The sequence below is a fragment of the Magallana gigas genome, chromosome 1 (genome assembly GCF_963853765.1).
Source record: "Magallana gigas chromosome 1, xbMagGiga1.1, whole genome shotgun sequence".
In the NCBI taxonomy this organism is placed as follows: domain Eukaryota; kingdom Metazoa; phylum Mollusca; class Bivalvia; order Ostreida; family Ostreidae; genus Magallana; species Magallana gigas.
This window is the reverse complement of record NC_088853.1, coordinates 13737229-13750427: the sequence shown is the minus strand read 5'-3', so window position 1 is coordinate 13750427 and position 13199 is coordinate 13737229. Positions and strand designations below refer to the sequence as shown.

At 30.9% G+C, this 13199-nt stretch overlaps 1 long non-coding RNA gene across 1 annotated transcript; it reads right to left on the bottom strand.

Annotated features, from left to right (window-relative positions):
• Window positions 1–4616: 4616 nt before the first annotated feature.
• LOC117688034 (uncharacterized) lies at window positions 4617–6385 on the bottom strand. The gene is made up of 2 exons (XR_004600824.2): window positions 6258–6385; window positions 4617–5155 (listed from the first exon to the last, which is right to left on the bottom strand). It is a non-coding gene; the product is annotated as an uncharacterized lncRNA (long non-coding RNA).
• Between the last annotated feature and the right edge of the window lie 6814 nt (window positions 6386–13199).

Here is a 13199-nt window from a genome sequence, read left to right as displayed (position 1 = left end):
AAATGGTTCTTAATAAAATAATATTTAAGTAAGTCGATCGTTAAGAATTAAACATTTTAAGGTAAATAAATTTCGATATTTATTACGTTTATATATTGAAATAATGATACACTTTGTATAAAATTAAAGAGTCTTCTGAGATAAAGATTAACATCAATAAAAATTGATTTGTTTCGCTTGAAATGAAACTTATTATTACAAAGTAAATATCGCCAAAAGACCTATATCAAACAGACAAGATACTGTTAAAAAGTTATGAAACATGAATTTCATATATATATTTGTTAAAAAATATTTTTTGGTTTTCCAGTTTATCAATGTGGAGTTAAACATGTGCCTATCAGTTCTCTGTATTTCAAAATGAATAAATAAGCTTACACACATTGGGTTTTTTAATTGGAAAGAGATTAAGCGGAAATCAATTTTGACAATGATATGAATCCTCTAAAAGTTGAATTTATTTAAAAGTGGTTTTTTTTTTAAATAATACAATCAAACGTCTGCGGAATCAAAGAAAAAAGACTTACTTTGTGGAGCTATCCAAAAATCTAAGTGTTTAAAGAAAGCTAGTGCAAAGGTAGTGTGTTCCCATTTTTTTCAGCATATATATATATACCATGGCAATTATTCCCGTGGTCTTTAAATCTATTTCCTCTTGCGCCTACAAATAATGTAAACAATAAACAAATGTGGAAACTTCTACGCAAAAATTATCGTAAATAGAATGTCTAGTCATTGGTCATTGATGTGGTGCGTCAAGGTGGGCAATGTCACGGTCAAAAGTCAATAAAATCTGTCAGAGTAACTCGTTAAACTGTTTGTGCGTGATGACTAGTTTTCCCACCTGAAGACCCCATTACTGTTTTAATCCCTTTAGAGGGGTTTTCCATGTTTCAAGGAAATACATTTACTAGTTTGATTTAGTAGCTTTCATTTTTATGGAACCACGATATGCCGACATCCGACCAGGAAATACTGAATAAATAAGTGTTTATTCTGCTCTAATTATATATACTGGTAAGAATAATGCTGAACAAACAATATTCCTTTAGTCGTTAGTTCCCAAGTAGAAAAAAGGAGGTATGTACACTAAAACACCTAGCATTTCTTTTCTAACAGACACAGGAAGAAACGTTTTTCCATGTTTTATAATGTACATTCTAATTTACGAAATATATGGAATCTTCTTAAAGATCCTCAAAATAAAAAAAGCAAGGTTCAAGCGGTCATATTGCACAATGTTTTAATCGTATATTCTGAACATCCTTGTACAATCGTGCACTTTAATTGCATCTTCATTTTTTTCTCAAAGACATATATCTATCTTTAGAAATTATAACTTATATTTCAAAAATGTTAACATCGGTTTATTTACCTTGGTTATTCAACTTAAGCTGAAACGCTGTTAAATAAATTTCAATATACTAAGCGTAATTTGTTCCACTTTGGAATTACTCTAATGACAATTTCATGTTTAACATAGTCTACAAAAGTGTGGGTTCTTTTTTTGTAGATAAATTACCTCAAACATGAAAGCTGTTTGTCTTGCTCTTCTTGTGGCCTGCGTCATGGTGTCCACAGCTGTAGCAACATACGGGTCTTACGGCCGTGGAGGTTGGGGTGGAAACTACTATGGTGGGTATGGACTTCGTGGAGGATACTACGGGGGCGGACTTCTAGGTGGTGGATACGGTGGATACGGCGGATATGGTGGGTACGGTGGATATGGAGGATATGGTGGATATGGTGGATATGGAGGCGGCGGTCTCTTTGGTGGATTCGGAGGATTTTCGGGACGTGGATATTATTAGATTTGTATAAATGTAAGTGATTATGAAGATACTTGTACTATTTAACTATTGTCTTATTTTGTAACAGGTTTTTTTAATTTACTGTTTAATTCTCTAAGTTAACATATATTCATATTAATGATTTTTTTTTATTGTTAGGTGGGTCGTAAATGAAATCCTGAATAGAGCGTAAACCAATATACGAAACAAGTGTGAATAAATTTGAATAAAATCTAACCAAATTACTGTAGTGTTGTATTTGTTATTTTCGTTCTGTGGTTTTTTTTTAACCCAACCTGAGAATAGAGCTTGAGTGCAATTTGATCATCAAAATGTGTTTGTGTCCGTCTGTTTGTCTGTAATTTTGTATGTCAGTATTTGTTGTTTTGTTATTTTGAATTTTTGAGATCCTCCATAGAACCTAACAGGGCGAAAAACATGGTTAAGAATGCTCTGAAATGTTATTAATTTGAGTATAAAAAAGTTTATTAAAGACCCTGTTAAGGCCACCTCACGTAAAATCTTCATGAAAATTAGATCAATAACTTACCGCTTGTCAATCAAGCAAGAAATAATAGCCTAGGCCCTGTTTGCCAGATTTTGTTAAGCGTGCGTGCTGAACACCGAGACCGGTGTGTTGAAAGCAATTACGGTTCATTTAACTTATGAGCATCATCCCTTTTTCAACTACCGCAAATATTTCAATTTTTTTCTGCAACAAAATACAATTTATATGGACATCCAATGTAAAATAATTCAGTAACATTAAATGATCGCATTACGGAAAGAAACATATCCAAAGTTACATGCATAGCAGTGTAATAGTTTTTTTTGGAAATGAAAGGGAGGGAATTGAATACTTGTGATGATCTGTAATGGCTTAGAGAATCAACTTAAGGAAACTTTTTTGTAGAAGTAGTAAAAGCTGTATTTTCACGACCAAAAACCGGTCCAAATCTCCTTGAAGAATGCCGAACACGTTCTTGTTAATCTAAACAAAATATTGGGTTCAACTAATAGATATTATTATACTATGTTGTAAATACTGCACGAGCAATTATTGTAAGAAATATCGAATGGTTTAGAATGGATAAATTTAAAAAGGTAAAGAAATCTAATCAGTTTAAACTCCACACATTACCTTGAGAATAATGGGAGACGAATCGTCCTGACTGTGATAGAATAGCGTTACATCAATTATATAAAATATCAGCTTATTATAAACTTAAGAGATAATATAAAAAAGGAAAAATGAGTTTTTACAAAAATTCTTCACAGTGATTACAGCACAAAGGACATAAATTGTAATCGTAATTTTTACTGAAATAAATTATAGGTCAAACAAAAAAATTATTAAGATAAAATGAATTGAGAGTTATCTAAATCGAGTTTTAATATCATGTAGGTTATCGGTTTTGTTGAATATCGATCAGAGCCTTTTGATTTCTTGTGGTTGAAGTTTGAACTGACATTACACCCAGAGAACAGGAAAATGATATAAGGAAAGCATGAACATATTCAGCCCACCCTGTTTGATTTGCATTGGCTTCCTGTGATGTATAGAGTGCAATATAAACTATGTGTATATGTATACAAGACGCTCCATAAACTTGCCCCGACGTATCTAGTTGCGAATTATTTTGCGAACACAAACTTGCTAGGTCACTTCGCTCGCAGTCGTCAAACCAACTAGTAGTGCCGCGATTCCAAGCAAAAACCTACGGCGATCGTCGATTCGACAGGATGCCACCAACGCTGTGGAATCCGCTTTCAGTGTGACATCAAACAGTTTCCAGTTTAAATGGTTTTAAGCACAACTTAAAACTCATATTTTTAGAAAGGCATTTCTTTAAGTGTATATATCGGATAAGTTCTACGTAGTTATTGCAGTCATGTTTTCTACATTTTTAGAGTTTGAATTCTGATCTTATTTAATTTTAATGCTTTTAATGTGGTTTGTTTTAGCGGTATAATGTAAACTAGTCCTGATCTAATATGTAATTTTGACTTACTCTGTAGAGTGTTATTCAAGATAAAGCGTTTTTTAAATATTATTAATTATTACGCTTATTTTAAACTAACGCTTTCTTCAGATTTGCTTAACATTCTAAATGAGTTCGGTGACAAAAAATAATAATCACAAAATTGGTGTCAGTCATATCAAGCTGAAGTTTTGATGTCTTTTTTTAATTTGATTCCCATCAATTTCTGTAATCAAATTAATGACTACTTTTGCTTAAAAGCAATGATATTGTTGACTAAAATTCCCTAATATTAAACTGTTTATGGAATTTTCAATTAAGATTTAATGGTTATACATGTATTAAATATATATAATTCATTTTTAAAAACCCTTCCTATTTTGAATTCCTAATTTAAATTTGACATTTGTTCGTATAAAAACAGGAAACCGAGACTTTAGAATATGTTGTTTTGATATAGTTTTTTTTTCTTTCATTAAATAGCCTAAATACTCAGATATTTCTAACCATTTCACATTTTAAAAGCTAACTCAAATATTATATATAAAAACTTCAAATCGACCTCCCAGGATAGGATCAAAATAGTAAGTACTATCCTAAAACAGCTTTTTTAAGCACACTTTTAACATTAAACGTAGACGTTTTTATGTAACATACTAAAAGAATGATAACGTAAAAAGAAAGAATATATGACTCTTTTTTTCTAAACTCACTTGTTATCCTTAGAAGAGTGTACAAAAGGAAATGTAGGAAATATGAGGCAAACCGTATATCATTATTTAATTTTTTGGTAATAACCAATGTTTAAGAGATGCTTAATTGGTATTCAAAAAAATAAAATTAATAAGAAATGATAGGATATATTTTTGTTTTATCATTTATTTCATCAATTTAATATACTTTTTAAAAGACATTGCATTGCATTAAAACATGCGATGAAACATCTTGTTTTATATTATAAAAAATATAAATAAAAAGTGTTCATAACGTACAACAAACAACATATGATATATTAAATAAAAGACATGTGATCAAAGTTTATAATGGCTGTCACTCATGATTTGGAATAATGTAAGCACAGTGGTTTCAGTGTAGTTCGTTTCGTAAAGTAAACATGAGACTAATAATATCCTCTTCTACCGAGACTTCTACGGCCAAGACCCAAAAGTCCGCCACCACCGAATCGACCAAATCCGGAATTCCATCCGCCGAGTCCGCCACCGATCAATCCGCCCCCGTAATATCCACCTCCCAGTCCGTGTCCACCGTAGTAGTTTCCACCACCCCCGTAGTAGCCACCCCATTGACCCTGGACAACGGAAACCAGGACACAGGCCATCAAGAGTACGATGCATACAGATTTCATCTTTGTTGGTAGTGTACCTTCAAGGAAAACGAGTTGATTAATATTACAGAAACGATGAATATAAATCTTGAGAAAAAAAATGCACACATATTTTCATAACATGAAGAAAACGCTTTTTAGTAAAATAACATTTTTTTAAGTCGACCTGTTTGGAATTATTCATTTTTATGGGAGATAAATTTCGGTTTATATTCCGGTATTTTTATATTAAAATAATGATACACTTTCAATCAAATCAAACGTTTCATCATAAAAAGCTATACTTTAATAAAAAGAATCATTTTAACTTGAAATGAAGCTAAAAAGCCTTAGATTTATATTGTCCAGAGATCTGTATTAGACAGTGCAAAAATAGTTAAAAACATTTTTCCGGACGTGATTTTCATGTATATTAGTGCATGTAACGCATGAAAAAATGTTACCTGGTTTTGCAGACATCCAGTGGAAGCTTAAAGGGGCATGGTCACGATTTTGGTCAAAAATTATTTTTCGATTTTAATATCCACAATACTTCAATAAGGCATTTTAAATAGGCAACCAAAATTTGAGTGTCATTCCTTAGGTTACAAAAATGTATAATCGACTTACACAGCTTACAATTCTTTGCTATGCAAACGAAGCTTTTGTTTACATTTTGAATGTTGAAGTGAAATTTCCAGTTTTAGACCTAAAATAAATGGGTTTACTGTTGGGAACATTTTTTATGCTTAGAATAAATAAGAGGAAAAACAAATCAGCTTGAAAAAGATTTTTTACTGGTAAATTGAACCTATGTAAACAAAAAAAGGACACGAGCCTCGTTTTCATGACAAAACTGTGAACCCTGCAACTTGCTTATAACTCAATGAATGACTCACATATTTCATTTGATCATTAGAAATGAATTCCTGAAGCATTGTAAATAATAAAACAGAAGTTTAAAATTTAACCAAAATCGTGACCATGGCCCGTTAACATATGCATGTCACTTTTTTGTATTTCAAAATGAACAAATCGGCTTATATACTTCATCACTAGCGTTGATCAAATTCTCATAAGTTATAATTATTTAATAGGTTTTTTTCTGAAATGATTATATCAAACGTCTGTCGAATAAAAAAAAAATTTACATGTACTTACTTTTTTGAGTTATCCAAAGATCTTAAGTGTTTAAAGCAAGCTAGTGCAACGGTAGTGTTCCCAAATTGTTCAACATATAAATACTATGGCGACTACTTCCGTGTTCTTACAATCAAGTTCGTATTACGCCTCCAATTAATATAAACAATCCTTCAACGTAAAAATCATCGTAAATAGAATGTCTAGTCATTGGTCATTGATGTGGTGCCTTAAGGTGCTTAATGTGCAATGTCACGGTCAAAAGGCAATAAAATCTGTCAGAATAACTCGTTAAACCATATATGTGTAATGACCAGTTTTCGCACCTGAAGAACACAGTAGTGTTAGAATCCTCTTAGAGGGGTTTCCAGGTCTCAAGGAAATACATTTCCTATTTTAATATACTGGCATTCATTTTTGTAAAACCAAAATGCCGAAATTGGACCAGAAAACACTAAACAAATAAATGTATGCTGTGCTCTGATAATATGTTCTAGTAAGACTTTTGTGATAACCTCACCTTAGCAACGAGCTTAAGTGAGGTTTTTTTTTATCAAATCAGTCCAGCGTCTGTCTGTGTGTCTGTCCTTTTGTATGTCAGTTTTTTTGTCAATTTTTGAGATCTTTCCTTAAACCACACTGCGCAAAAAACATGATTAAGCAAGTTCTAGATTATCACCATTATAAGTTTATAAATGTTATTTAAGCGAAATTCGCATTACTAATAAGATAAAGTTGAAATATCCCAAGTGATCAGCTTCTTTAAAACAACCTCTAATTCACATTTAAGAAAGCCGACTTAAGTTTCCATTGCTCACGTTTTTACGCATTCTAGTATTATACAGTTGATTTATACTTCTCTACTGATTTTTTTTTTCGATAGCATTTATAAAATTGAACACAATTAATACAAATCAGATAAAAATATTTATATATTATAAGGACATTTTTTAAAACGATATTTCCGTTGTGCGGTAAGGGAGCATTGTCATTGCATTTTTATGAAGTTATGATAAAATGAAGTTTTGTGGGAGTACGTTGTAGGAAATATATATTAGAAATAAGATACAAGAAAAAAAAAGAAAATTTTACGCCGTTGAAATCTTTACACATAATGATGCTATCGTCGAGGACATTATTTTTATTTTTTTAATGAATACATTATGACAATCTATATCAGCAATGTTTCAAATATCTAGCAGAATTTGGTGAATATTAATATCTAGCGATAGTCAATGATAATATCAATCATATATATCGATTTCAGAAAAAAGCTATAGTATTTTTTAAATCTGCTTCGAAGTGCGGAAAATGACAGTTTCCTATATATAACTTTAGTAAAATTTATGTACCTCTTTTTTGAGCTGGTTCCTAAACAAAACCAGATGGTTAATTTTCATGAAACTTCGCAAATAAATTAGAGTAGTTTGTTTAATTGATATGTAGTTAAAAACAAAGAACTTTACTATTGTAGTTTTTTCCGACAAAAGATTTGCCTCCTAGATGCTTTTAATCATTTGTTTAGTATCCATTACATCAGCGTTGATTAAGTTGAATATTCTGATGTTTAATACGTAATGAATTCAAAAGTTTGTTACTTTGTGTGAGCGGTCCGAGTTTTTGTATTCATAACTTGTATGTATCTATTATTAATTAATTTAAAAGTATCAAATTATCACACCTCATTATAACAGAATTGTTAGAAAAACGGACATACGCATGCTTATTCACAATATAAGTATATGGGCGGCTGGTTAAATATAAGGAAAATTTCAAGCTGTGGTTTCTAAGCGGCTACTTTTTTAATGTTGTTAAAATTCATTTTTAAAAAAAGCAATCTGTTTTGATGAGAATTAAAGCAAATGCAAAATAATGATTTTTCAGTGGTATGATTTTGTGGCAATATATCCCAGAATGTCCAAATTCCGTATAAACAATAATATTGACTGTCATAAAAAATAAGCGGAATAATTTTTGTAAAAAAAATAACCCCAATTATAAATCATTCATAAATGTGGTCCTATTATTGCATCTAAAATTATGCTAAATATAGCTATGCACTTGTTTTCGAAAGATCATACATGTACACACTTAAATATTAAAAAATTAAAAGCTCCTAACATTTTTATATGGTTTTTAAATGAAAAATACTGCGATAAAACAAATATTAGATATGCTTGTCTTAATTGTCCTTATGAAGAGAAACACTCGGTATAAAAAATGTACGAAAAAGGGATTTGAAATTTTTATTTTGACAAGACAAAAACTTGAACCCACATGTGGGTTAATGATATTGTGTACACACTTAGTAACATGCATCAATAATATAACTAAGTTGAAGCAATTTGATAGGCGTGTTCAAGAATATATATGCGCTTATCTAGATAGGAATTTACGTGCACTGAAATAAACTAGATTTCGTATAAATATAGACTTTCCAAAAAATGTATTTATGAAATGTAATGTCTGATAAATTTAGATATCTTTATTTACTGTTCTAAATAGTGCAAAGAACTTTATGAGTAATATGTATATTTTTGTTTTTTCATGAAAAGAGATTAAGCTGTCAAAAAGTTTTATGAATAATGTGACGATATAATATGCAACACTAACTAAACTCAATTTTAGATTACATTACCCTTTCCCATGCGAAAAAGTGGGTTATGCTTTGTTTTTGGCGTTAGCATCCAATTAGCTGGGTCAAGTTCGATAGCTCTAGTTATTCGTTGTTTCAGCTTCATCACACTTACAAGAAATGAGCATGGATGGTTGTTCAGTTTTAAACATATAAAAAAACAATTTATGAATTTCTTCCTTGGAGTTGGCCTGTGTGATATTATTTCTCCACATTAATAGGAATGGTGCAATGAGATCATTAATATAACACTGTTTACTTTGCTCATCCATATCAAATTTACGAGTTTACTACGACCTTATATGTTAAATGAACGTCTAAATCTCAATGACTTTTCAAAAATAACATATTTTTGTCACATTACTTTTTAAACATTTGTCTGTATAGCTAGATTTGATAATGTATTTCCAATTCAAAAGAAATACAAATATTCTTTTAGAGGATGTGCATAGCTTTTCAAGTTTCTTTTAATCGATTTATCAAAACTTACAGTAATATGTCTGTCAAATGGATTCGGATTTTAGGAGAAAAAAAAGCAATGCTTTTCGACCGTTAAATCTAACTAATATGTGTGCAATAAAAAGAGTAAAATACTAACGTAATCTGATGTGCTATAATGTTAAACAGTATAAAAGATAAAATATAATTGATTTTTCACGGATAAAAAAAGTTTCAGTATTTTTTCCTTAAATTTCTTTTCTTTGATTTTTTTTTCATTTATCACATAAGCATATTTATACAATTAGACTAGAAAAATAAGTGGCGGACATAACGTTACGACGATCAAAAATTGACTCATCAATTTCCAAAAAATATTTTCTCCCAAAAAGTATAATATCCTAAAAGTTATGATAAATGATCATTATATTTTAAAAAAGAACAAATTCTAATTGTAATTCATTTATTAACCCCTTTTCTCTACGAGAAAATTATTACACTTATTATTATAACAGTTATGCTCGACAATGGTCTGACAAGTATTTACATATATTTATATCTCGGAAAACTGGTAACAAATCATACAGTATGTAGTTGTCCCCTCTTCTGGTTTGACATTTTAGATTTGTTTATCGATATGGTCAATCGTTGTGAAAGTACTTCCTTTAAAACCGGGGAAAACCGTATCTGAAAATTTGATCTAAAACAGGACTATGTTACTATATAATTTAAGATTGGTCATCACAGGTAATGGAACAACAATAACCTGACGGATTTAATGATGCCCCATGACAGATTTTGATGTCGCATGACCGTGACATGGCACATATAGTCACGTGACGCATCACGGCATTGACCATTGACGAGACGGTTTGTTTACGATGATCTGCGTAGATTTTTACTGTCCTTTCTGTACTTTTTTTCCACTAGCATGCGTAATAGTAGATATAATAATAGAACACGGAAATTGTTAGCACTGTATATAAACTGTGCAATCTGAGATAAAATTATCATCTAACAGCTTGCTTGAAACACTTGAATTCGTTAGATACCTCTGCAAAGTAAGTTTTACTTGTAATGTATTCAACAAAACTTCCACTACAGAATTAACTATTTAATTCTCATAGGATACTTACTTAAATGGTAGAAATTGGTTTGCAGTCAACCTTGCAATATTCTGTTTATTTGTTTTTTGTTTTTGTTTTTTTTAAAAGAGTTATATCTAAAAACAACAGGCTGATTTTGTTGTTGTCATAAGCTGTGTATATTCGTGAAACTGACGTTTTAGCACTTTATTTATTCTTGCAATGTATCAGGTTGTAAAGCGTGTGGTTACAAACATTAAATTGGCTAGCATATTGTATGTTTTACCCTAATCATGATTTAATAAAAGAAATTGTCCTTATTCTTTATAGGTTCATCATCAACAAACATGAAATCTGTATACATCGCACTCTTGATGGCCTGTGTCCTTGTCTCCGTTGTCCAAGGTCAGTGGGGTGGCTACTACGGGGGTGGTGGAAACTACTACGGTGGACACGGACTGGGAGGTGGATATTACGGGGGCGGATTGATCGGTGGCGGACTCGGCGGATGGAATTCCGGATTTGGTCGACTCGGTGGCGGCGGACTTTTGGGTCTTGGGCGTAGAAGTCTCGGTAGAAGAGGATATTATTAATTTTATGTGAAAAACTTACAAACTTCAATCACGATCATCCAACATCATCCATTTTTATCTTCTTCTTTTTTTATAATTGATCATTATTTATTATTATTTTGTTGCGTGAATGTTGTATAATTTGATACCGCCTATTGTCTTAAATCGCATATGTTGAATGCAAATACTCCCACACTTGTCCATGTGATTCCGTTACAATATGTTATGACATTTTACTTTTTAGAACTTGTTTTTGATTTGAATAAAAGATTTAAAACAATTTAAAACAATTTGTTAAAATTTTCATTTTACTGAAATGTGTTGATAACTAAAAGTGTTGAAATCAAAAGACCAACCAAAAAATACAAAACTGGAGGAAACACCACCGACCTTTACAAAAATTAGCGGAAGGAACAGGTGCCATTGAAGAGTAAGCATCCTCTGCTGACCTGTCATACCCGCTGTGTGCTCTGTGTTGTAGTCGGAAAACGGATAAATTCATAGACATATTGTCATTTATTTCTAAAGAGAATAATGTATCAACAATGAACTTTGAAGGTGAAAATCTTTCCGATCTAGTAAAAATAAACCGTATAATAGGATAAAATTGTTTGATTTTTAACTCTAGTCATGAGATATTTAAAGGTATACGGATATAGACATATAATACCGGAGGGAACCGCCGGACAAAATTCACTTATAGTTATAATTGTGCGTTAATTATATTTGATTATTACGCTTAAATATTGGCTGATTTATTATAAATTCATATGAAGCATAATTTATTTAAAAGCTTGTGCAAGAAAGTAATAAAACACTTAACGTGGCCTTTCACACGGGATAATATTTTACTGACAAAGACGCGAATCGGAACCTAACAACAAAACTACAGATTATGAGATAAGTGATGATTTAAATTTTTTCCATCGTCGGCTTTCTTTATTAATGTAGCAATTAAGTATCATATGTGTTAATGTTTTCATCAAGAATAAGAACATGTAAAACGTTAGCAAGGTTCGTTAGGACAACGTCATCGCGTTCATTTAGGAGTAAAAAAAAAATATAATTTGTCTTAGGTTGTAAATTATGGGATTACATACATCAAGCTAATTCAATCATAGATGATAAGTGATATTATTTAATCCATAGTTTTCCCATTTATTCATTGATTCAAATGTTTGTATGTGATAACGACTGAAAAGCGTGTTCACGTATTTATATAATAGTGTTTTGTTTTGCATGTACTATGCTTAAATAGTGGTCAGGTTTTAATACATTGTTCACTACTGTTATTATTTTGCTGACTGTTGTATACTGATGTGCCTGCTATAAGTACCCGTGACGTTTGAGTGCTGTCGTTTGTCTTTAAAAGAATTATCATTGGAAAAGCAAGTGATCGCTTATTCAATAAAAGATTAATTGATTTCATTATTCATTTATTCAACAAGTTGATGTGCATTTACAAAATATCAACAAACTTTGTCGTTCCAAGAAATGAAACACACTTGACCTTTCCTTACCCTTACCGAGGAAACTCGAGTTGTTTAGCAGACGAATTCTCATTGTACAAAGTCCAACTTAGATTTTGTATTGACAACCTTTTAAATAAAATATGTTCCAGTTAATCAATTGATATAAATGAATTTATACAGAAGCATAAATCTAATGGATATAAACGTGCATTTGTTCTTCCTCTTTTCTTCCTTTTTATATCCTTATTCTAATCATTTTGACTATTTATTTGTCTATATAAATATACATTTCTGATGCGGTCTTCGCGATATACTGAATAAAATCCTGGTGTTCAAGGAGTTTGTAATTTGAAGTTTTTATGGCATTTGTTTCTGTTTTTTCAATTTGTTTCTCTTAAATATCTGAAATCATTCCTTCACTAATATTGTTTCAAGATTCTGTTTTCATTCTTCGTTCATAACTTTTAATTTCAATTTGACATTTGACTGTATTAAGTAAAGCAAAACAAACCTCTAATTTATTTTTTTTCTTTGGGGGGTGGGTGGTTTTTTTTTTTTTGGTGATCTCCTTTTTTTTTATTTTAAAGGCTAGGATACTTAGATAGTTCTAACCAAATCAGAGTTTCAAAATTTTCAAAATTTGATCTGAATAAAAAATATAAAATCAAACTCTCCGGATAGGACCAAAATTGTAATTGATATCTTTAAAAGATTTTCAAAGTACTTTTTTTACGTTAAACATAGACGTTTTAAGTAACACC